Genomic DNA, 22280 nt, shown 5'->3' with positions numbered 1-22280 from the left:
ATTAACGCATTTCATGAAAATTCTACGTCATTTACATCACTGGAGACATTAGCAGAATCTTTTTTTAAACCACATAATTGACCGAAATGAGTGGCTACTCTGACACTAACAAACTGAGATCAATATGTAAGCAACCTATAGCCCAGGCCAATGAAAATAGGGGAGACACACAGATTACAATTTGTGTGTCTATATAATAGGCTACAGTATAAAGATAGCATGAAAATGCTTTGGCTAGGCTACTCACCGGTCATGGCCGATGCTCTTGTGCCAATAGCCTCTCAAGTTAGGCTACTTTGAAAAAGAGTGCTGTTCACTCAATATTGAGAGAAGTTGAAGACATTTGGTAGCTTCTACAGAAAGATTTGTCTTCTCTTTTCCGTGGTAGGCATTTGCTTTCCAAACTACGTTTTTCCCGCGATTGTATTTAGAAATTTGCAAAAGTTCAATTAGGTATAGCTATAGAAATAGAATCCATAGAACGGATGTGCCCATTCCAATCAGGACTGGCAGCCATTGGGAGTGTACCCATGAGTTTACCGGTCAAATTGCCAGGGTTAGAGGTTCCAAGGCCCTTCTATGGATTATATTTATATGGCCGCAACGCAACAAGCTGTTTGCTCTTGCTGCCCAAATTTTGCGGCTCTCTGGTATTTTGAATGATTTTATTGATGTCTGTAGGCTACAGACAGTAGTATGTTAATTATATAATTTTGGAAAATGTATTTCAAATTATCAGAGGGTGCTGCAACACCTCCAGCACTCCTACTTCCCGCGGCTATGCACTTGGGACCAGAGTTTTTTTTTAAATAAACTCTCTACAACAATTGTATGCCCACCTTAATTAAACACATACTTGATCTGTCAAGAGACATATCTTTAATTAAGTCTATCAAGTAAGCATTCTTTCAAGCCTCTCCTCTCTTTATCACTCGTTTAGTTTTGCCCAAGCCTATACTATTGGTCTTACGGTCTCCCTCATTCCTAGACTGATGCTTTTCCTCTCAGATGTTTATATGCTTTTAAATTACCTAGCGATGACCGTATCATGTTTAATGGATCTCAATTTGCATTGCATCTTGATATAACAAGGTACACTGCTTCAATCTGACTCCCAGGGGGAACATTTAATTTAGAAGATGAAAGAGGGAGAGAGAGGAGGCTCAAAGTGTTGGAGAGGGAATGAGAGAGTGTGTAAGTGGGAAGCGAGAGAGCAGGTAAAGAGAAAATGAGAGGAGAAGGCAGGATAGAGCAAGGGATTGAGAGAGCGCTCCAGTGAAAAGAAAAGTATGAAATATAGGAGATCGAGAGAGCGGAAGGACATGTTCAGGAGTCTCTTATTAAGTCTCTATGAAGTAGATTGGAAAGTCAAGCCTGCCGAGGTTACTCTGAGCTCTGCTAGCAAAGGTCACATCATGTGGGGATAAATGGCTAATAAAAATGCACTAACGTGATCTACCTCTGTGGCTATAGCCGGCATACGCTGATTAGCATTAGCGATAGGGATGACGGGAATTGATAACTCAAGCACATAGTTCCCTTAGGCTACATGGGCTGAAATGCTAGCCAACTTTCTTAAGACTGAAGCATCCTAGTGCAGCGGTTCCCAAACTTTTCAGTTCCAGGGACCACTAAATCACTGTCAAAAGATAGAGGATCACCATTTGTGGAGTCCTGGTTATTTATTTTTCATTAAATACCTTGGCGGTCAAATTTAGAGTAGATTCTTTCAATGAATATAACAGAAAAGGCCTATCATTATTATAAACAATTAGCATGTTGAAAAATAATGTAAAATTGCTTATAATACCACTAAAACACCAACTATTATTTAAAAAAATATTGATATATAATAATAATTTCATGGGCCACCAGCAGGTACGCAGACCACAGGTTGAAAACCACTGGCCTAGTGTGTTCCAATCTTTGACGTCCATCCTTTCACCTCTTCTTCTACAAAATGGTTGTATCTGTGAACTGGCGCTCCACTAACCTCCCTTTCACTTTGCAGAGGTGACCCCGAATGGAAAACAAACAATGGGGAACCGTGACGGCCTTCAGAGAAGTCCAAAGGATTTATGAAATAGTTGTAGTTTTAAAATATTAATGTCCTTTTAATATTTATTTCATTGTTCAATAATATTTCAATTATATTCTAATTATATTATCTTCAATTATATTCTGATTTAATCTCTAGAGTTTGTATTGGAAAGGAAAGGGTTAGCACTGAAGAGAAAAAATATCTAATCAGGATTTTTCTTTGGTGGTCTCTGGGGAGATACATCTAGCTAGTGAAGTCAGCCAATGGCTAGGCCCTCAGAAGCTGAAGCTAGATAGAAAGCATCTGCCATTCAACTGTATTAGGGCAGAATTTTGGAGTGAGAGTGGAATCAACCAATCACATTTTAACTTGTAATGGGACCGTTTTTACAAAAAGGTATGGTAACTTCCCCTTCTTGAAGGCCGACAGCACAATAGCGAGCAGTAGTTTTCCCACGTTCTAGCTATATATATATACACAGTGGGGAGAACAAGTATTTGATACACTGCCGATTTTGCAGGTTTTCCTACTTACAAAGCATGTAGAGGTCTGTAATTTTTATCATAGGTACACTTCAACTGTGAGAGATGGAATCTAAAACAAAAATCCAGAAAATCACATTGTATGATTTTTAAGTAATTAATTTCCATTTTATTGCATGACATAAGTATTTGATCACCTACCAATCAGTAAGAATTCCGGCTCTCACAGACCTGTTCGTTTTTCTTTAAGAAGCCCTCCTGTTCTCCACTCATTACCTGTATTAACTGCACCTGTTTGAACTCGTTAACTGTATAAAAGACACCTGTCCATACACTCAATCAAACAGACTCCAACCTCTCCACAATGGCCAAGACCAGAGAGCTGTGTAAGGACATCAGGGATAAAATTGTAGACCTGCACAGGCTGGGATGGGCTACAGGACAATAGGCAAGCAGCTTGGTGAGAAGGCAAGAGTTGGCGCAATTATTAGAAAATGGAAGAAGTTCAAGATGATGGTCAATCACCCTCGGTCTGGGGCTCCATGCAAGAGCTCACCTCGTGGGGCATCAATGATCATGAGGAAGGTGAGGGATCAGCCCAGAACTACACGGCAGGAACTGGTCAATGACCTGAAGAGAGCTGGGACCACAGTCTCAAAGAAAACCATTAGTAACACACTACGCCGTCATGGATTAAAATCCTGCAGCGCACGCAAGGTCCCCCTGCTCAAGCCAGCGCATGCCCAGGCCCGTCTGAAGTTTGTCAATGACCATCTAGATGATCCAGAGGAGGAATGGGAGAAGGTAATGTGGTCTGATGAGACAAAAATAGAGCTTTTTGGTCTAAACTCCACTCGCCGTGTTTGGAGGAAGAAGAAGGATGAGTACAACCCCAAGAACACCATCCCAACCGTGAAACATGGAGGTGGAAACATCATTCTTTGGGGATGCTTTTCTGCAAAGGGGACAGGACGACTGCACCGTATTGAGGGGAGGATGGATGGGGCCATGTATCACGAGATCTTGGCCAACAACCTCCTTCCCTCAGTAAGAGCATTGAAGATGGGTCGTGGCTGGGTCTTCCAGCATGACAATGACCCGAAACACACAGCCAGGGCAACTAAGGAGTGGCTCCCTAAGAAGCATCTCATGGTCCTGGAGTGGCCTATCCAGTCTCCAGACCTGAACCCAATAGAAAATCTTTGGAGGGAGCTGAAAGTCCGTATTGCCCAGCGACAGCCCCGAAACCTGAAGGATCTGGAGAAGGTCTGTATGGAGGAGTGGGCCAAAATCCCTGCTGCAGTGTGTGCAAACCTGGTCAAGACCTACAGGAAACATATGATCTCTGTAATTGCAAACAAAGGTTTCTGTACCAAATATTAAGTTCTGCTTTTCTGATGTATCAAATACTTATGTCATGCAATAAAATGCAAATTAATTACATAAAAATCATACAATGTGATTTTCTGGATTTTTGTTTTAGATTCCGTCTCTCACAGTTGAAGTGTACCTATGATAAAAATTACAGACCTCTACATGCTTTGTAAGTAGGAAAACCTGCAAAATCGGCAGTGTATCAAATACTTGTTCTCCCCACTGTGTATATATATATATATATATATATATATATATATATATATATACCTGTTCTGAAAGGCCCCAGAGTCTGCAACACCGCTAAGGAAGGGGCACCACCAAGCAAGCGGCACCATGAAGACCAAGGAGCTCTCCAAACAGGTCAGGGACAAAGTTGTGGAGAAGTACTGATCAGGGTTGGGTTATAAAAAAAATGTCCGAAACTTTGAACATCCCACGGAGCACCATTAAATCCATTATTAAAAAATTGAAAGAATATGGCACCACAACAAACCTGCCAAGAGAGGGCCGCCCACCAAAACTCACGGACCAGGCAAGGAGGTCATTAATCAGAGGCAACAAAGAGACCAAAGATAACCCTGAAGGAGCTGCAAAGCTCCACAGCGGAGATTGGAGTATCTGTCCATAGGACCACTTTAAGCCGTACACTCCACAGAGCTGGGCTTTACGGAATAGTGGCCAGAAAAAAAGCCATTGCTTAAAGAAAAAAATAAGCCATCAAGGAAAACGCTATGTCTGGCGCAAACCCAACACCTCTCATTTAAAAAAATAATAATTTCACCTTTATTTAACCAGGTAAACCAGTTGAGAACAAGTTCTCATTTACAACTGCGACCTGGCCAAGATAAAGCAAAGCAGTGCGATAAAAAAAAACAACACAGAGTTACATATAGGGTAAACAAAACATAAAGTGAAAAATACAACAGAAAATATATATACAGTATGTGCAAATGTAGCAAGTTATGGAGGTAAGGCAATAAATAGGCCATAGTGCAAAATAATTACAATTTAGTATTAACACTGGAATGATAGATGTGTAAATGACATCGCCGAAGTCAAGGATCGGTAGGATAGTCAGTTTAACAAGGGCATGTCTGGCAGCATGAGTGAAGGAGGCTTTGTTGTGAAATAGGAAGCCGATTCTAGATTTCACTTTGTTTTGGAGATGCTTAATGTGAGTCTGGAAGGATAGTTTACAGTCTAACCAGACACCTAGGTATTTGTAGTTGTCCACATACTCTAGGTCAGACCCGCCCAGAGTAGTGATTCTAGTCGGGTGGGCGGGTGCCAGCAGCGTTCGATTGAAGAGCATGCATTTAGTTTTACTAGTGTTTAAGACCAGTTGGAGGCTACGGAAGGAGAGTTGTATGGCATTGAAGCTCGTTTGGAGGTTTGTTAACACAGTGTCCAATGTATACAAAATGGTGTTGTCTGCGTAGAGGTGGATCTGAGAGTCACCAGCAGCAAGAGCGACATCATTGATATACACAGAGAAAAGAGTCGGCCCGAGAATTGAACCCTGTGTCACCCCCCATAGAGACTGCCATAGGTCCAGACAAAAGGCACTCCGATTTTACACATTGAACTCTATCTGAGAAGTAGTTGGTGAACCAGGCGAGGCAGTCATTTGAGAAACCAAGGCTATTTAGTCTGCCAATAAGAATGTGGTGGTTGACAGAGTCGAAAGCCTTGGCCAGGTCGATGAAGACGGCTGCACAGTACTGTCTATTATCGATCGCGGTTATAATATCGTTTAGGACCTTGAGCGTGGCTGAGGTGCACCCATGACCAGCTCGGAAACCGGATTGCATAGCGGAGAAGGTACGGTGGGATTCGAAATGGTCGGTGATCTGTTTGTTAACTTGGCTTTCAAAAACTTTCGAAAGGCACGGCAGGATGGATATAGGTCTGTAACAGTTTGGATCTAGAGTGTCACCCCCTTTGAAGAGGGGGATGTCCGCGGCAGCTTTCCAATCTCTGGGGATCTCAGACGTTACTAAAGAGAGGTTGAACAGGCTAGGTTGCAACAATTTCGGCTGCTAATTTTAGAAAGAAATGGTCCAGATCTTCTAGCCCAGATGATTTGTAGGGGTCCAGATTTTTCAGCTTTTTCAGAACATCAGCTGTCTGAATTTGTGTGAAGGAGAAGCGGGGGGGCATGGACAAGTTGCAGCGGAGGGTGCAGAGCTGGTGGCCGGGGTTTTGATAGCCAGGTGGAAAGCATGGCCAGCCGTAGCAAAATGCTTGTTGAAATTCTCGATTATTGTACATTTATCGGTGGTGATAGTGTTTCCTAGCCTCAGTGCAGTGGACAGCTGGGAGGAGGTGCTCTTATTCTCCATAGACTTTACAGTGTCCCAAAACTTTTTGGAGTTAGTGCTACAGGATGCACATTTGTTTGAAAAAGCTAGCCTTCGCTTTCCTAACTGCTTGTGTATATTGGTTCCTAACTTCCCTGAAAAGTTGCATATCGCGGGGGCTGTTTGATGCTAATGCAGTACGCCACAGGATGTTTTTGTGCTGGTCAAGGGCAGTCAAGTCTGAGGAGAACCAGGGGCTATATCTGTTCTTAGTTATGAATTTTTTGAATGGGGCATACTTATTTAAGATTGAGAGGAAAGCACTTTTAAAAGAACAACCAGGCATCCTCTACTGACGGAATGAGATCGATATCCATCCAGGATACCTGGGCCAGGTCAATTAGGAAGGCCTGCTCGTTAAAGTGTTTTAGGGAGCGTTTGACAGTGATGAGGGGTGGTCGTTTGACCGCGGACCCATTACGGATGCAGGCAATAAAGGCAGTGATCGCGGAGATCCTGGTTGAAGACAGCGGAGGTGTATTTAGAGGGTAAGTTAGTCAGGATGATATCTATGAGGGTGCCCATGTTTACGGATTTAGGGTTGTACCTGGTAGGTCCCTTGATAATTTGTGTGAGATTGAGGGCATCTAGTCAACACCCCGAGAACACAATATTTCATCGGCAGGGACTGGGAAACTGGTCAGAATTGAAGGAATGATGGATCGCGCTAAATACAGGGAAATTCTTGAGGGAAACCTGTTTCAGTCTTCCAGAGATTTGAGACTGGGATGGAGGTTCACCTTCCAGCAGGACAATGAACCTAAGCATACTGCTAAAGCAACACTTGAGTGGTTTAAGGGGAAACATTTAAATGTCTTGGAATGGCCTAGTCAAAGCCCAGACCTTAATCCAATTGAGAATCTGTGGTATGACTTAAAGAGTGCTGTACACCAGTGGAACCCATCCAACTTGAAGGAGCTGGAGCAGTTTTGCCTTGAAGAATGGGCAAAAATCCCAGTGGCTAGATGTGCCAAGCTTATAGAGACATACCCCAAGAGACTTGCAGCTGTAATTGCTCTCAAAAGTATTGATTTTGGGGGGGTGAATAGTTATGCACGTTGAAGTTCTGTTTTTTTGTCTTATTTCTTGTTTGTTTCACAAAAAAACATTTGCATCTTCAAAGTGGTAGGCATGTTGTGTAAATCAAATGATACAAACACCCAAAAAATCAATTTTAATTCCAGGTTGTAAAGCAACAAAATTGGAAAAATGCCAAGGGGGGTGAATACTTTTGCAAGCCACTGTAGCTTTTGTTGTAAGGTAGTGTGCAGCGGCTGCAGCAGGTGTTATCGAAGAGGATGTTGTTGCTAATTTGCTAGCTTCCCCCTTTTCAAGATTAACGTTCAACAAATGATCATCTGGTGAGTGGAACTGTGCTTTTTTATTGCAGCTTGTTTGCTGTTGTTAGTCATCTCTTTGAAAATAACGTGTGTGTGAAACATCGTTGCATTTAAACTTTAGATCACTGGTTACTTTGTGTGCTGAACCAGATTTTTTTTTCTCGCAATGGGAAGTAATACTTGAAATTTAAATTGGGAAATGCTTAGCCTATTGGTTGTGTTTCTGTATTCTTATGATTGGGACCTTAAGACTTATGTCAGTGCGAATGGGCTGCTTATTCTTTAACATGGTTATTCTTTCTATCAGCCCTGTGTGTTTTTACTAAAAGTGCACTCTCCTACAGTGAAGTGTGCTGCATATTTCGGTCACTGTCCTTTCAGCTTCACGAGCCTGTCACACTCACATCCTTTGACGTGTCACCGTTGTCGCTTTTGGTGATAGTGTGATACGGTTCGCCACTGTGAACAAACGCCATGATGTGACCTAGTTGTCGGCTGAAACAGTTACAGTACGTGGCTGGAAGCTTGGGGATGGTTTACTAAGAGCCAGCCGGAGGGTGTTGTTTCTCTAACGCCTCCTTTGAGAAGCTGTCAATTAGAACTGTCTGGGCCTTCGCCTTGTAGCCCTGTGGTGCTAGCATTAGTGAAGTGCATACATAAACCAAACAAACAAAATCTGCATTTCATTCCAAAAGTTTGTGCCCTTACCTCCAGCTCGCATTCACTCCCCTTGACACAGACCTGAGTCTACTGGGTAGGTGTGTAAGCAATGTCTGCCATATTGCTGTTGCCTCTCCGGTCCCATCAAGTGAAGGAAAGTAAGGACAGAAGAGGTGGCAACTTTCTAGAATGAAATGAAGCCCAACAATTTCATCTTTGGGCGATCTACCCATGCAGATAGTGTGGTGAAAAAGGCACAACAGAGCCTCTTCAACCTCAGGAGGCTGAAGAAATGTGGCATGGCACCTAAAACCCTCACAAACTTTTACAGAGGCACAATTGAGAGCATCCTGACGGGCTGTATCACCGCCTGGTACGGCAACTGCACCGCCCGCAACCGCAGGGCTCTCCAGAGGGTGGTGCGGTCTGCCGAACGCATTACCGGTGGCAAACTACCCGCCCACCTACAGCACCCAATGTCACAGGAAGGCCAAAAAGATCATCAAGGACATCAACCACCCGAGCCACTGCCTGTTCACCCCGCTATCATCCAGAAGGCGAGGTCAGTACAGGTGCATCAAAGCTGGGACCGAGAGAATGAAAAACAGCTTCTATCTCAAGGCCATCAGACTGTTAAATAGCCATCACTAGCACATTAGAGGCTGCTGCTGCCTATTGAAATCACTGGCCACTTTAAGAAATGGAACACTAGTCACTTTAATGTTTACATATCAGCACTACTCATCTCATATGTATATACTTTATTCTATTCTATAATATTCTACTGTATCTTAGTCCATGCCGCTCTGTCATTGCTTGTCCATATATGTATATATTCTTAAATTCCATTCTTACTAGATTTGTGTGTATTGAGTATTTGTTGTGAAATTGTTAGATATTACTTGTTAGATATTTGTCACACCCTGGCTATGGGACTCTAGTTGTTGAGCCAGGGTGTGTTTGTTCTATGTGGTGTATTTCTATGTTGGGGGTTCTAGTTAGTCTATTTCTATGTTTTGCCTTAGTGACTCCCAATCAGAGGCAACGAGTGTCAGCTGTTGGCTGGTTGTCTCTGATTGGGAGCCATATTTAAACTGTCAGTTTTTCCCTTTGTGTTTGTGGGTTTTTGTTCCGTGTCGGTCTTTGTTACCGTGGACTTCACGAGTCGTTTATTGTTTTGTTGTTTCGTGTGTGCACTTTAATTATATAAAGTAAACATGTTCGTTCATCACGCTGCGCATTGGTCTCTCCCTGACGATCGTGACAGAAAAACCCACCATACCAGGACCAAGCAGCGTGTCCAGGAGCAGGCAGCCTGGACATGGGAGGAGATATTGGACGGGAAAGGGTCCTGGACCTGGGAGGAGATCCTGGCCGGGATGGACCGCCGGCCATGGAGTGAGACAGTTGAGAGGCGACGGAGAGAGGAGCAACGGCGTAAGCAGTGTCAGCGTCGGACGGTCGAGAGGCAACCCCAAAAAAAATTTAGGGGGGGGGCACACGGCAGGGTCGACTGGGCAGCAGGAGGCTGCCACAGGGCGATTAGGTGAGGAGGCCACCAGGTTAAGGGGGCTACTGGCGCAGAGGGAGCAGGAGTTAGTGTTGCAGAGGATGGAGCTATTGGAGGCGATAAGGGAAAGGGTGAGAAATGAGGCACGGCGAGAGGAACTCGGTAGGCAGCTGAGGGAGCGGAGGGTTATGATGAAACCCAGTCCCGCTCCTCACACCAAGCAAGTGGTGTGCGTCACCAGTCCGGTCCGGCCCGTTCCTGCTTCCCGCACTAAGTGTACGGTGCACGTCGACAGCCCAGCCCGGCCTGTCCCTGCTCCACGCACCAAGCCTACGGTGTGCGTCGCCAGCCCAGTCCGGCCTGTCCCTGCTCCACGCACCAAGCCTACGGTGTGCGTCGCCAGCCCAGCCCGGCCTGTCCCTGCTCCACGCACCAAGCCTACGGTGTGCGTCGCCAGCCCAGCCCGGCCTGTCCCTGCTCCACGCACCAAGCCTACGGTGTGCGTCGCCAGCCCAGCCCGGCCTGTCCCTGCTCCACGCACCAAGCCTACGGTGTGCGTCGCCAGCCCAGTCCGGCCTGTCCCTGCTCTATGCACCAAGCCTACGGTGTGCGTCGCCAGCCCAGCCCGGCCTGTCCCTGCTCCACGCACCAAGCCTACGGTGTGCGTCGCCAGCCCAGCCCGGCCTGTCCCTGCTCCAAGCACCAAGCCTACGGTGTGCGTCGCCAGCCCAGTCCGGCCTGTCCCTGCTCCACGCACCAAGCCTACGGTGTGCGTCGCCAGCCCAGCCCGGCCTGTCCCTGCTCCACGCACCAAGCCTACGGTGCGCGTCGCCAGCCCGGCCCGGCCTGTTCCTGCCACTCGCACCAAGTCTACGGTGCGCGTCGCCAGCCCGGCCCGGCCTGTTCCTGCCACTCGCACCAAGTCCACGGTGTGCGGTCGCCAGCCCGGCCCGCCCGTTCCTGCCACTCGCACCAAGCCAGGGGTGCGAGTCGTCAGCCTGGTCCAGCCCGTTCCTGCTACTCGCACCAAGCCACGGGTGCGAGTCGTCAGCCTGGTCCAGCCCGTTCCTGCTACTCGCACCAAGCCAGGGGTGCGAGTCGTCAGCCTGGTCCAGCCCGTTCCTGCCACTCGCACCAAGCCAGGGGTGCGAGTCGTCAGTCCGGTGAGGCCCGTTCCGGCTCCACGCACCAAGCCAGGGGTGCGCATCGTCAGCCAGGTCCGGTCCTTTCCTGCCTCACGCACCAAGCCAGGGGTGCGCGTCGTCTGTCCGGCACAACCCGTGCCTGGGTCACCGGTGCCTAACCAGGTACCGGTCAACGGCTCCACTACTGAGTTGAAGCTAACCGCTCCTGCTACGTCCAGTCCAGCTCCAGCCAGCGGGGCCAGACCGGACCAGGGGCGCTATGGGGGGTTTGTTGGAGGGTGGTGGGAAAGCCCGGAGCCAGAACCGCCGCCGAGGAGGTATGCCCACCCAGCCCTCCCCTGTTTTGCTCTTTTTGAGGCGCGCCTTTAGGGGGGGTACTGTCACACCCTGGCTATGGGACTCTAGTTGTTGAGCCAGGGTGTGTTTGTTCTATGTGGTGTATTTCTATGTTGGGGGTTCTAGTTCGTCTATTTCTATGTTTTGTCTGAGTGACTCCCAATCAGAGGCAACGAGTGTCAGCTGTTGGCTGGTTGTCTCTGATTGGGAGCCATATTTAAACTGTCAGTTTTTCCCTTTGTGTTTGTGGGTTTTTGTTCCGTGTCGGTCTTTGTTACCGTGGACTTCACGAGTCGTTTATTGTTTTGTTGTTTCGTGTGTGCACTTTAATTATATAAAGTAAACATGTTCGTTCATCACGCTGCGCATTGGTCTCTCCCTGACGATCGTGACAATATTACTGCACTGTCGGAGCTAGAAGCACAAGCATTTCACAACACCCGCAATAACATCTGCTAAACACGTGTATGTGACAAATACAATTTGATTTGATTTGATTTCTATTCACTAACTTCATCGCTACCCCCTTCCTTCTTGGCACAGAGAGATATTGCAGTGGTCATTTAGAAGGGTGGATGACGTTCAAAGTTTGGAACGTAGCCACATTCTGCGCTGTGACGCCATATTGTGAAGGTCATCCTCCAGTCTGGCTGGCACACTCCAGGGCAGTTGTCCTATAAGGAAACCATTCATCATACCTGCACAGAGTAAAGTACTTTCTGATAATGCTTGGGAAGGCTAAAACCAGATTCACATTACTCGAAGAGAGGATGTGTATGTACAGTTGAAGTCGGAGGTTTACATACACCTTAGCCAAATACATTTAAACTCAGTTGTTCACAATTCATGACATTTAATCCCGTTAAAAATTCCCTGTTTTAGGTCAGTTAGGATCACCACTTTATTTTAAGAATGTGAAATGTCAGAATAATAGTAGAGTGAATGATCTATTTCAGCTTTTATTTCTTTCATCACATTCCCAGTGGGTCAGACGTTTACATACACTCAATTTGTATTTGGTAGCATTGCCTTTAAATTGTTTAACTTGGGTCAAACGTTTTGGGTAGCCTTCCACAAGCTTCCCACAATAAGTTGGGCGAATTTTGGCCAATTCCTCCTGACAGAGCTGGTGTAACTGAGTCAGGTTTGTAGGCCTCCTTTCTCACACATGCTTTTTCAGTTCTGCCCACACATTTTCTATAGGATTGAAGTCAGGGCTTTGTGATGGCCACTCCAATACCTTGACTTTGTTGTCCTTAAGCTATTTTGCCACAACTTTGGAAGTATGCTTGGGGTCATTGTCCATTTGGAAGACCCATTTGCGACCAAGCTTTAACTTCCTGACTGATGTCTTACGATGTTGCTTCAATATATCCACATAATTTTCCTTCCTCATGATGCCATCTATTTTGTGAAGTGCACCAGTCCCTCCTGCAGCAAAGCACCCCCACAGCATGATGCTGCCACCCCCGTGCTTCACGGTTGGGATGGTGTTCTTCGGCTTGCAAGCCTACCCCCTTTTTCCTCCAAACATAACGATGGTCATTATGGCCAAACAGTTCTATTTTTGTTTCATCAGACCAGAGTACATTTCACCCAAAGGTACGATCTTTGTCCCCATGTGCAGTTGCAAACCGTAGTCTGGCTTTTTTATGGCGGTTTTGGAGCAGTGGCTTCTTCCTTGCTGAGCGGCCTTTCAGGTTATGTCGATATAGGACTCGTTTTACTGTGGATATAGATACTTTTGTACCTGTTTCCTCCAGCATCTTCACAAGGTCCTTTGCTGTTGTTCTGGGATTGATTTGCACTTTTCGCACCAAAGTACGTTCATCTCTAGGAGACAGAACACGTCTCCTTCCTGAGCGGTATGACGGCTGCGTGGTCCCATGGTGTTTATACTTGCGTACTATTGTTTGTACAGATGAACGTGGTACCGTCAGGCGTTTGGAAATTACTCCCAAGGATGAACCAGACTTGTGGAGGTCTACACATTTTTTTCCTGAGGTCTTGGTTGATTTCTTTTGATTTTCCCATGATGTCAAGCAAAGAGGCACTGAGTTTGAAGGTAGGCCTTAAAATACATCCACAGGTACACCTCCAATTGACTCAAATGATGTCAATTAGCCTATCAGAAGCTTCTAAAGCCATGACATCATTTTCTGGAATTTTCCAAGCTGTTTAAGGCACAGTGAACTTGGAGTAAACTTTGACCCACTGGAATTGTGATACAGTGAATTATAAGAAAAGTAAATTAAAAAATTTTTTTTGGTGGGGGGGGTTGAAGGATTACTTTATCCTATCCCAGGTATTCCTTAAAGAGGTGGGGTTTCAAATGTCTCCGGAAGGTGGTGAGCGACTCCGCTGTCCTGGCGTCGTGAGGGAGCTTGTTCCACCATTGGGGTGCCATGACTTGTGTCATGCACAAAATAGATGTCCTAACCGACTTGCCAAAACTATAGTTTGTTAACAACACATTTGTGGAGTGGTTGAAAAACGAGTTTTAATGACTCCAACCTAAGTGTATGTAAACTTCCGACTTCAGCTGTCGCTAAGGTCAATATTTGCTGAAACCACCCAGAAATCAACCACAACACAGTAATGTGGCCAGGCTATGGAGCATAAGTGGGGTGCATCTCAATAGTCTACTATGGCCTCCGGAAGAGAATAGTGTAGGGAAGTTAGTATGGTGGACTAAACACCATTTACTTTCACCTGTCCAACTCTCTCGCACCATTGCAGATTAAAGAGAGGAGACAAGTAGAGGAAGCCACTTGAGACTATTGAGATGTACCCGAGGAGTGATCGAGTACAGAGCACTGAGGTGGCAGAGTTGGTCGGAGCTGACTGAGCTATAGCGGTGTGCCCTAGCTGGGTAGAATGCCAGGCAGAAGGAGAGGGTGAGTGGGCACCGTATATGAAAGAGAAAGCCAAATTGATTTTTAGCTCATGTAGCAGGAGAAGACAGAAGGCTGGCGCCGCATGGTAATACAATATTCTCAAAGAAATGGCTACAATAGCTTTTGATCACCTTTGTTCGGTTAAGAGCATAAGTGACATGAGGTCAGAGCATGTTGTTTCATAACAAAGTAGCCCGGTTGAAACGCTTTGAAAATGTGTCTATTCATTCAAGATGACTGGGTCAGATAAGGCAAAGTTGGTCAAGGAGGAAAGTGTGCCTCCTACTGGATGATATTCTTTACCGCCAACATGGGTTTGGCTTGGTACGTCATACGTCATTCAATCATGGTCCTGGAGACCTAGGGGGTGTGCAGGTTTTTGTTCAATGAGAAAACATCAGATTAAACGAATCAAGTGCTTGAAAAGCAGTGAGATTAGTTGAATGACACCCTGCACACCCTCCAGGATCAAGACTGAATAACACTATTGATTACTAATGGAATGGGGAACATGGATATATTTAACAACAGCAATATAAAGTGAATAAAATGCATAAGTCATATCCTCTATATGTTGGAATAGTGCATATGTGCAGATGCCTTGGAGCTGAGGTAAGGTAGCAGAGCAACTGAGCAAGACTTTAGGTGATGACATCACCCCAAGTAGAACAGAGGAAATGCAACCATGGTTACCATTTGCTTTCACACCAAAATACTCCAGTGTTGAATGACACTATTATTAGAATTTAGAAACTAGTGTTTCCACTACATTTTTCTAAGGCGCTAAAGTCCCTTAAGCAACATTCAGGACTGCAAATACCAAAACATTAAACTCAAACTCCATTGGAAATGTACAGATTCATTCAATATATAAGGAAGCATTTATCAAAAATGGTATCCACATTCACTTTGCCTATAGCAAAAAGCTAATGACTGAATAAAAAAACATCAAAAAAGAACAACAGAATTCAATAAGAAGCGGGTAGAAGGTTCAGCTGAATGGAGAATGAAGGGAGGACGACACTTAATTGGAAGTGTCAGGAGGGAAAATGTAATCGTTGATTTGAGTGCTATCCGTGGCTTACCGAACAAAATGGACAGAGGGTTTCCTTCTCTGTGCTCCTTTTATATTCAGCACTCATTAGCGAAAGACCCAGCGCCTCAATCAATGATTTAATGGCCCCGCAACCTCCCAAGTGTGTGTGTGTCTGTAGAAGGTCATTGTACGCCATTCCTTGATTATACAGAGCAGAAGAAAGCAATCAGAGACTGGTTTAAACAAATGAAGTAAAATGACATCCAAGGGAATGGAAGAGAGCAGAGGCCTGCATAATGTGTGTGCACCCGTCTATCCATGTTTGAAAAGACTATACAAAAGGCCTCAGTAGCTCCAACGAGATAGTGTACTTACCAATCCGACATTCCCCCACCTACCTACTAGCTACTCCTCTCAATTGTCACAACAGCAGCAACTCATCTCTTAGTCTCAGTTGGTGAGCGACGGCTATCAGTTTCCATGAAAAATCTACCATTCCATTAGGTGAGCAAAAATGGAAAAACTGATTAGTGGAAATGGAACACTTGGGAGGAAAGAAACGGAGGGAAAATCATGTGTGAAATCACATTCATAGTCTCCCACTGTCTTTCAACACATTATAAGCTCTTTACAATTCTTCTATAAATTCTCCATTTGTCAGTTCAAGCAGGGAAAAAGTGTTGACTCCTAGTAAGTGTCTGTTCCTCCATGTTTGCTCACCTACTGGGCTGGTAGATTTTTCATGGAAACTGACAGCCATTAAAAATGTGTTCTTTGGGCACACAAAATTATGACTACTGTTATGACACAGCACCTTTCCCCTTGTCTGCCTGCAGGGCACTGAGCATAGCCTAGCGCAGTGGTCACCTACCACAAAACGCGCTTCTCCCCACGTCCACTTGCTCTGCAGCTGCAATGAATGATTAGCCAAGTGTATCGAGAGGAAAAAATTAAAATAGAAAATAACTTTGTGTATCGATAGCCCTGCGTTTTTATTATTATTAGCAGCTCGCCATGTCTATTTTAATATCAAGGAATATTTCACTTTCTCTGGTCATAGGAACAACATGAATTTGTGCATGAGGCAGATGCGGTGCAAATTGAGTTTCGCCATCAGGTGGAAGATGGTGTCCCCTCTCTCTGGTCAGTCTCACCGGAGGAAAGGAAGGAGAGAGCAGGGACCATGAGAGGCAGACCCTCTGCTGCGCTCTCCCTCTCGTCGCTGAGACTAATGCTGTGTCCAAGACAACTGGGAAGTCCGTTATCTCCGACTTCCGGCTTCAGTGCGTTCAAGACAACTGGGAACTCTGAATAAAACATTATCCGAGTGGGAAAAATCGTTTTGAACAGTCATCCAACTCGGAAACTTGGGCATCTTTCTAGAGCTCCGACTTTCCGATCTGAAGATCACTGATGTCATGATTTGACCTCTTATTTTTGGGGGGAGTTCCCAGTTATCTTGAAAGCACCATGACCATCAGATGCAGGTACCATCATTCCAGTAAAATAAAAAAGCTAATTTGCAAATTATTCTAATTTATGCTCAGCTGTGCCTCAAGTGCTATACCAATTAATCTATTTTGTTATCAAAGCTTGAGTTTTGAAATATAGGCCTACTATGGTCTGAGAAGAACAATATTGGCAGGTCAGGCATATAGCCAATATGCTGTGATAATGTACTAGGCCTAGGCTCCTGCACAAACATAATTCCTACAGAACAGTTTTTATTAGGTTAATGTTAAATTTTTTAAGTCATGTTTTAAAAAAGAATCTGAGCGGTAGAGCTCGGCTTGCTTTTTGACTGCGAAAGTGATCTTGACTCAGAAAAGGTTGGTGACCACTAGCCTAGAGCTAAATACCTCTCCTGTATACTTAGCAGCTAGACAAGTTTCCACAACGCAGTGTGGTCTGGAGACCCTCTGTATAGCCAACAGGTTTTTGTGAAATCTTGTGTTCATAGCCAAACAGCCCACAGGCAGAGAAAGTGAGACTGGACTGGTGGGTGTAAGCTACTACAGTCTCCTCTCCTTCCCAATATAAGTTGGCGGTATACAGTGAGCAGTGAATCTCCCAGGGAGGTTGCCTTTATAGTCAAGGTCAAGTGTGGCTTATCTCTCATAACAGAACAGGAAGAATTTAATGGGTCTCCTGGCTCTCCGTAGGCCGTCTGTCTCAGCTGAGCCCCATGTTGGGCCCAGAGGGGCGAGGACTACCCCTATCCATATAACTAAACAGCTGTTGAGCCAGATGATGCTTACACACACGAAAAAAGCAGGATATGAACCTGAGTCTACCGCGTGAGAAACCAACGTCTTGACCATCTTTTGGTCCGATGGGCCACACTGGTTTTGAAGTCACAGGTGGGGCTACCCATCACGTGACCATGAGCAACCATGACCGACTCATGTTCGCTACACACACACCTGCATTTTTCTACAATGAAGCATAGAAATGGAGTGAGTGGCTAATTGCGTATCACAACATATCTGGGTGATTGTTGCAACCAATGTTCCCTCTAAGCTCGGCTCGGAGCTCCCCGGGACTGCCGCGCAGAATAAACATCAGCCCGCTCAGAGAAGCACGAGATTGAACTTCAGTCAACTTTCTAGAGTTTTCCCCCTTGGTTAACACTATCAACGTTTCCCTTTACTGTGGGAATTGTGATCGAATTACCGCTTTGAATGCAACACACCAAAACAAAACGAACTATGCAAGATATTTTGTTGTAGGCAGAACGCATTGGAGTAGGATTCTGTTGCATTGACACACACTACTCAGCCCGTCCTCTACACAGACCGGTGCGACATAACCAATCAGAGCTGCAGTAGGCCTATATGCAAATAGACCATTGCCATATATGGATCTGTGCCGTTCACTGTGAACTGGACTGTGATTACAGCATGAGTAGATGCACTTGTTTTGAGATCAAAGCGAGAGCTGCATGTAGCCACGTGTGCACATTTTGTTAATATCCTTTGCTAATTAGTGAGTTATTAGCCCAGTTATAGATAATTTGTAGTCAGCAATAGGGGAGTGATTGCTTCCTACAAGAGCACAAAACGTGTACATTTCTAAACATCTTTGAAAAGCAAGTCAGGTAAAGAGCTTTTTTTCTTCTTAAAGGGGCAGTGTTGTATTTTGAGACAGGCTTGAATAAACTAAGTAGCCAATAGGTAGAGGGTAGCATATTTTTTCTGATTCTCTGTAATAATGGTATGGGAATAATAATGCATTTTATTTTGTAAAGTGGCTTCTTGCATCAAACACAACATTTTCAGTCACCTCCTTGTCTGAAGGATAAGTGAATAAACAGGTTAATGTCAAGCCCTGCATGTTTTTTTTTACAGTCTCATGGAATGTAGGCCTACATTGAACACCACACATTGGCTGCTACTGTAGGCTGAACGATAGAACAGCTATTAACATGTTTAAATGTTATGGGATGCATTTTCTTCATTGTTTTTGCCTACTTGACCGTAAATTAAAGCGCAGTGTTCACAGTAAACGAGTCCTAGAAGATGAACTGAATTTTCACAATGTTCAAGTTTGCACTCAGCAGACCTGAAATTTGATCAGCGCCAAAACATTTTTGAGGGAACATTGGTTGCAACTCTGCCACTAAGTGGGTTCAATGTAAAACTGACTTTACATGATGCACAATAAATCCATTAATTTAACTATTTTTCAATGCCATGGTAATTCTGAATAATAGAACAACAAAAAACATTCGATTTATTTACCATGGTGATAATATTCATAAGATTAAAATTCTATTTGAATATGATGATATCACAATTTAAAAGAGCAACTTCAGTAGAATTTAGATTTGTACCTATCAACCAAATATTCTAGTGTATTCCTCAACATTTCATGTTTAGAATTAATTTAGATAAATCCACAACTGGTGGTGTGTGAATTTAGGTTCTCCCGAGTATCTTCAAGGTATTACATTGTGAGTGGTACAGGAAGTCTCGGTCCCTAAACATGTCCCGCATCCACTACCACAACCTACCTGAGCATGCAACGTCTGTTCCACAAGCACATTGAGATGAGATGCAAGGTTCATTTTTACAGGAGAGTGAGGAGGGAGTTCTATGAGCAGAGTGTGAGCTCAGGCGACCAGTGGCTCTTTACTGATGAAGAGATGGGGAAACTGGAAGCCATTCCGGGCATGTTGGAGTTGTCTGCAGAGATGGTCTTCCTGTGAATCTCTGATTTACGTCGTCGTCGTTGTAAGAAATAATAAAGTTAGGAATGGTAAGTATAGTAAGGTTATTGCCTATTTTATATGAATACCAAATTAAATTGCGTGCGCGGCGTGTTTGTGTGTGTTCCAGTGTTCTGAGAATTGTGTAATCATGCAAGTCCACATCATCGTTTCTCTCCCTCCATCTTCCCCAGACTATTTTTTTCTCTTTATAAATGCACCAGTTAGCTTTGCTTTGATTCCCTGTACAATGACTCCCAATCTACACAGCCCTGTTGTTTCTTTAGATGCTGACTAGCTAATTAACATTGTTTGAAGGATTGGCGGCAGAGAGAAAGAGAGATGGACATATTCAATCTCTCCCTTTCCCAGTCTGCTGTTCCCACATGCTTCAAGATGGCCACCATTGTTCCTGTACCCAAGAAAGCAAAGGTAACTGAACTAAATGACTATCGCCCTGTAGCACTCACCTCTGTCATCATGAAGTGCTTTGAGAGACTGTCACCCTAGACCCACTTCAATTTGCTTACCGCCCCAATAGATCCATAGACGATGTAATCGCCATCACACTGCACACTGCCCTATCCCATCTGGACAAGAGGAATACCTTCGTAAGAATGCTGTTCATTGACTATAGCTCAGCATTCAACACCATAGTACCCTCCAAGCTCATCATCAAGCTCGAGGCCCTGGGTCTGAACCCTGCCCTGTGCAACTGGATCCTGGACTTCCTGACGGACCACCCCCAGGTGGTGAAGGTAGGAAACAACATCTCCACTTCGCTGATCCCACAAGGGTGCATGCTCAGCCTCCTCCTGTACTCCATGTTCACCCATGACTGCGTGGCCAAGCACGCCTCCAACTCAATCATCAAGTTTGCAGACGACACAACAGTAGTAGGCTTGATTACCAACAATGACGAGACCGCCTACAGGGAGGAGGTGAAGGCTCTGGGAGTGTGGTGCCAGGAAAATAACCTCTCACTCAACGTCAACAAAACGAAGGAGATGATCGTGGACTTCATGAAACAGCAGAGGGTGCACCCCCCTATCCACATCGACGGGACCGCAGTGGAGAAGGTGAAAAGCTTCAAGTTCCTTGGCGTACACATCACTGACAAACTGAAATGGTCCATCCATGCAGACAGTGTGGTGAAGAAGGCGCAACAGAGCCTCTTCAACCTCAGGAGGCTGAAGAAATTCGGCTTGGCACCTAAAACCCTCACAAACTTTTACAGATGCACAATTGAGAGCATCCTGTCGGGCTGTATCACCACCTGGTATGGCAACTGCACCGCCCGCAACCGCAGGGCTCTCCAGAGGGTGGTGCGGTCTGCCGAGCGCATTATCGGGGGCAAACTACCCGCCCTCCAAGACACATACAGCACCCGATGTCACAGGAAGGCCAAAAAGATCATCAAGGACATCAACCACCCGAGCCACTGCCTGTTCACCCCGCTATCATCCAGAAGGCGAGGTCAGTACAGGTGCATCAAAGCTGGGACCGAGAGAATGAAAAACAGCTTCTATCTCAAGGCCATCAGACCGTTAAATAGCTGGCCACTTTAAGAAATGGAACACTAGTCACTTTAATAATGTTTACATAACTTGCACTACTCATCTCATATGTATATACTGCATTCTATTCTATAATATGTTACTGTATCTTAGTCCATGCCGCTCTGTCATTGCTTGTCCATATATGTATATTTTCTTAAATTCCATTCCTTACTAGTTTTGTATGTATTAGGTATATGTTGTGAAATTGTTAGATATTACTTGTTAGATATCACTGCACTGTCGGAGCTAGAAGCACAAGCATTTTGCTACACCCGCTATAACATCTGCTAAACACGTTTATGTGACAAATAAAATTAGATTTGAGATGAGTGGGCTGAGGTGAGAAAGCAGCAGAGTGAAAGACAGGAAAGTGAGAGGCAGAGGAGCGATACAGAATGTGATAGAGTTAAAGGGGGAGAAAGACCGAAACACTGCAACTTCCTCCTGAAGCATTCCATATCCACTAGTAGTAGTCACTCCCTTAAGTTCCTCAAGTTACTCACATATTCATGTGTCTGTCTTTTGCATACCGGTATCCTATGACACACAACCCTACCTGAAACATCCCCTCCAGCATTTGTTTTTTTCTGAACTACTTAACCCAGTTTGCCCAACTACGTAAGAAGGCATTTGTAGCCTATAATATGCAACTCCCTGGTGCTAGGGTGTCCTATTGCTAAATTGAATATTACCTAGGCGTATGGACCTGCAATGCCGGAGACGCTTGAGAAACTATTTTCTCTCTCCACATATTGGCCCTCTCTTCCGGCAGTTGACCCCATTGGCTTTGCTTTCCCTCCTATTTATTCAGTTTCATACATGAGCCAGAAGTGGCATTTTATCAAATTCTCTATACAATAAGGATCCATTCATAACCAGTGCCGGTTTAGAGGGTTAGATGATTTATAGATCAGTCAACATAACAGGAAGTGGCCCAAGCTGTGACCCGCCAGCCAACCAGCTCCCTGCAGCCAGGCCGTTAGTGAGTTAGAATTGAGCTCTGGATAAACGCCAACAGTGTGCTGCTGCACAGTAGGGTTAGCGCTTAGCTACACTGCTATTAGCCTCAGGCACTAACACTCCCTGTACCCTAGAGAATCTCTGGTCTGCTGAATACTAGCCAAGCCACCATTAGCGGTAGCAGCTTCTCTCCAGAGTCCTAGCACACGCGATGGGGGCTGCATGGAGGCACGGCGCTTATACGCTTATACACACACACACACACACACAATGGAGTGGTCTTCCTACCAAGCTTTAATACATGCTTTATAATACACAATTAAATGTCATGTAACAGTTGTTATATATGCGGCTAATACATATAGCTCGT

General features: G+C 45.0%; 1 protein-coding gene across 1 annotated transcript in view; it reads right to left on the bottom strand.

Annotated features, from left to right (window-relative positions):
* LOC121535068 (SPRY domain-containing SOCS box protein 4-like) overlaps positions 1-22280 on the bottom strand; it is a 61909-nt gene that overhangs the window by 22143 nt on the left and 17486 nt on the right. The window lies entirely within an intron of this gene.

Source organism: Coregonus clupeaformis, chromosome 21, assembly GCF_020615455.1.
Source record: "Coregonus clupeaformis isolate EN_2021a chromosome 21, ASM2061545v1, whole genome shotgun sequence".
In the NCBI taxonomy this organism is placed as follows: domain Eukaryota; kingdom Metazoa; phylum Chordata; class Actinopteri; order Salmoniformes; family Salmonidae; genus Coregonus; species Coregonus clupeaformis.
Note: the sequence above shows the minus strand (reverse complement) of the source record. Positions and strands in the feature narration are given on the sequence as shown.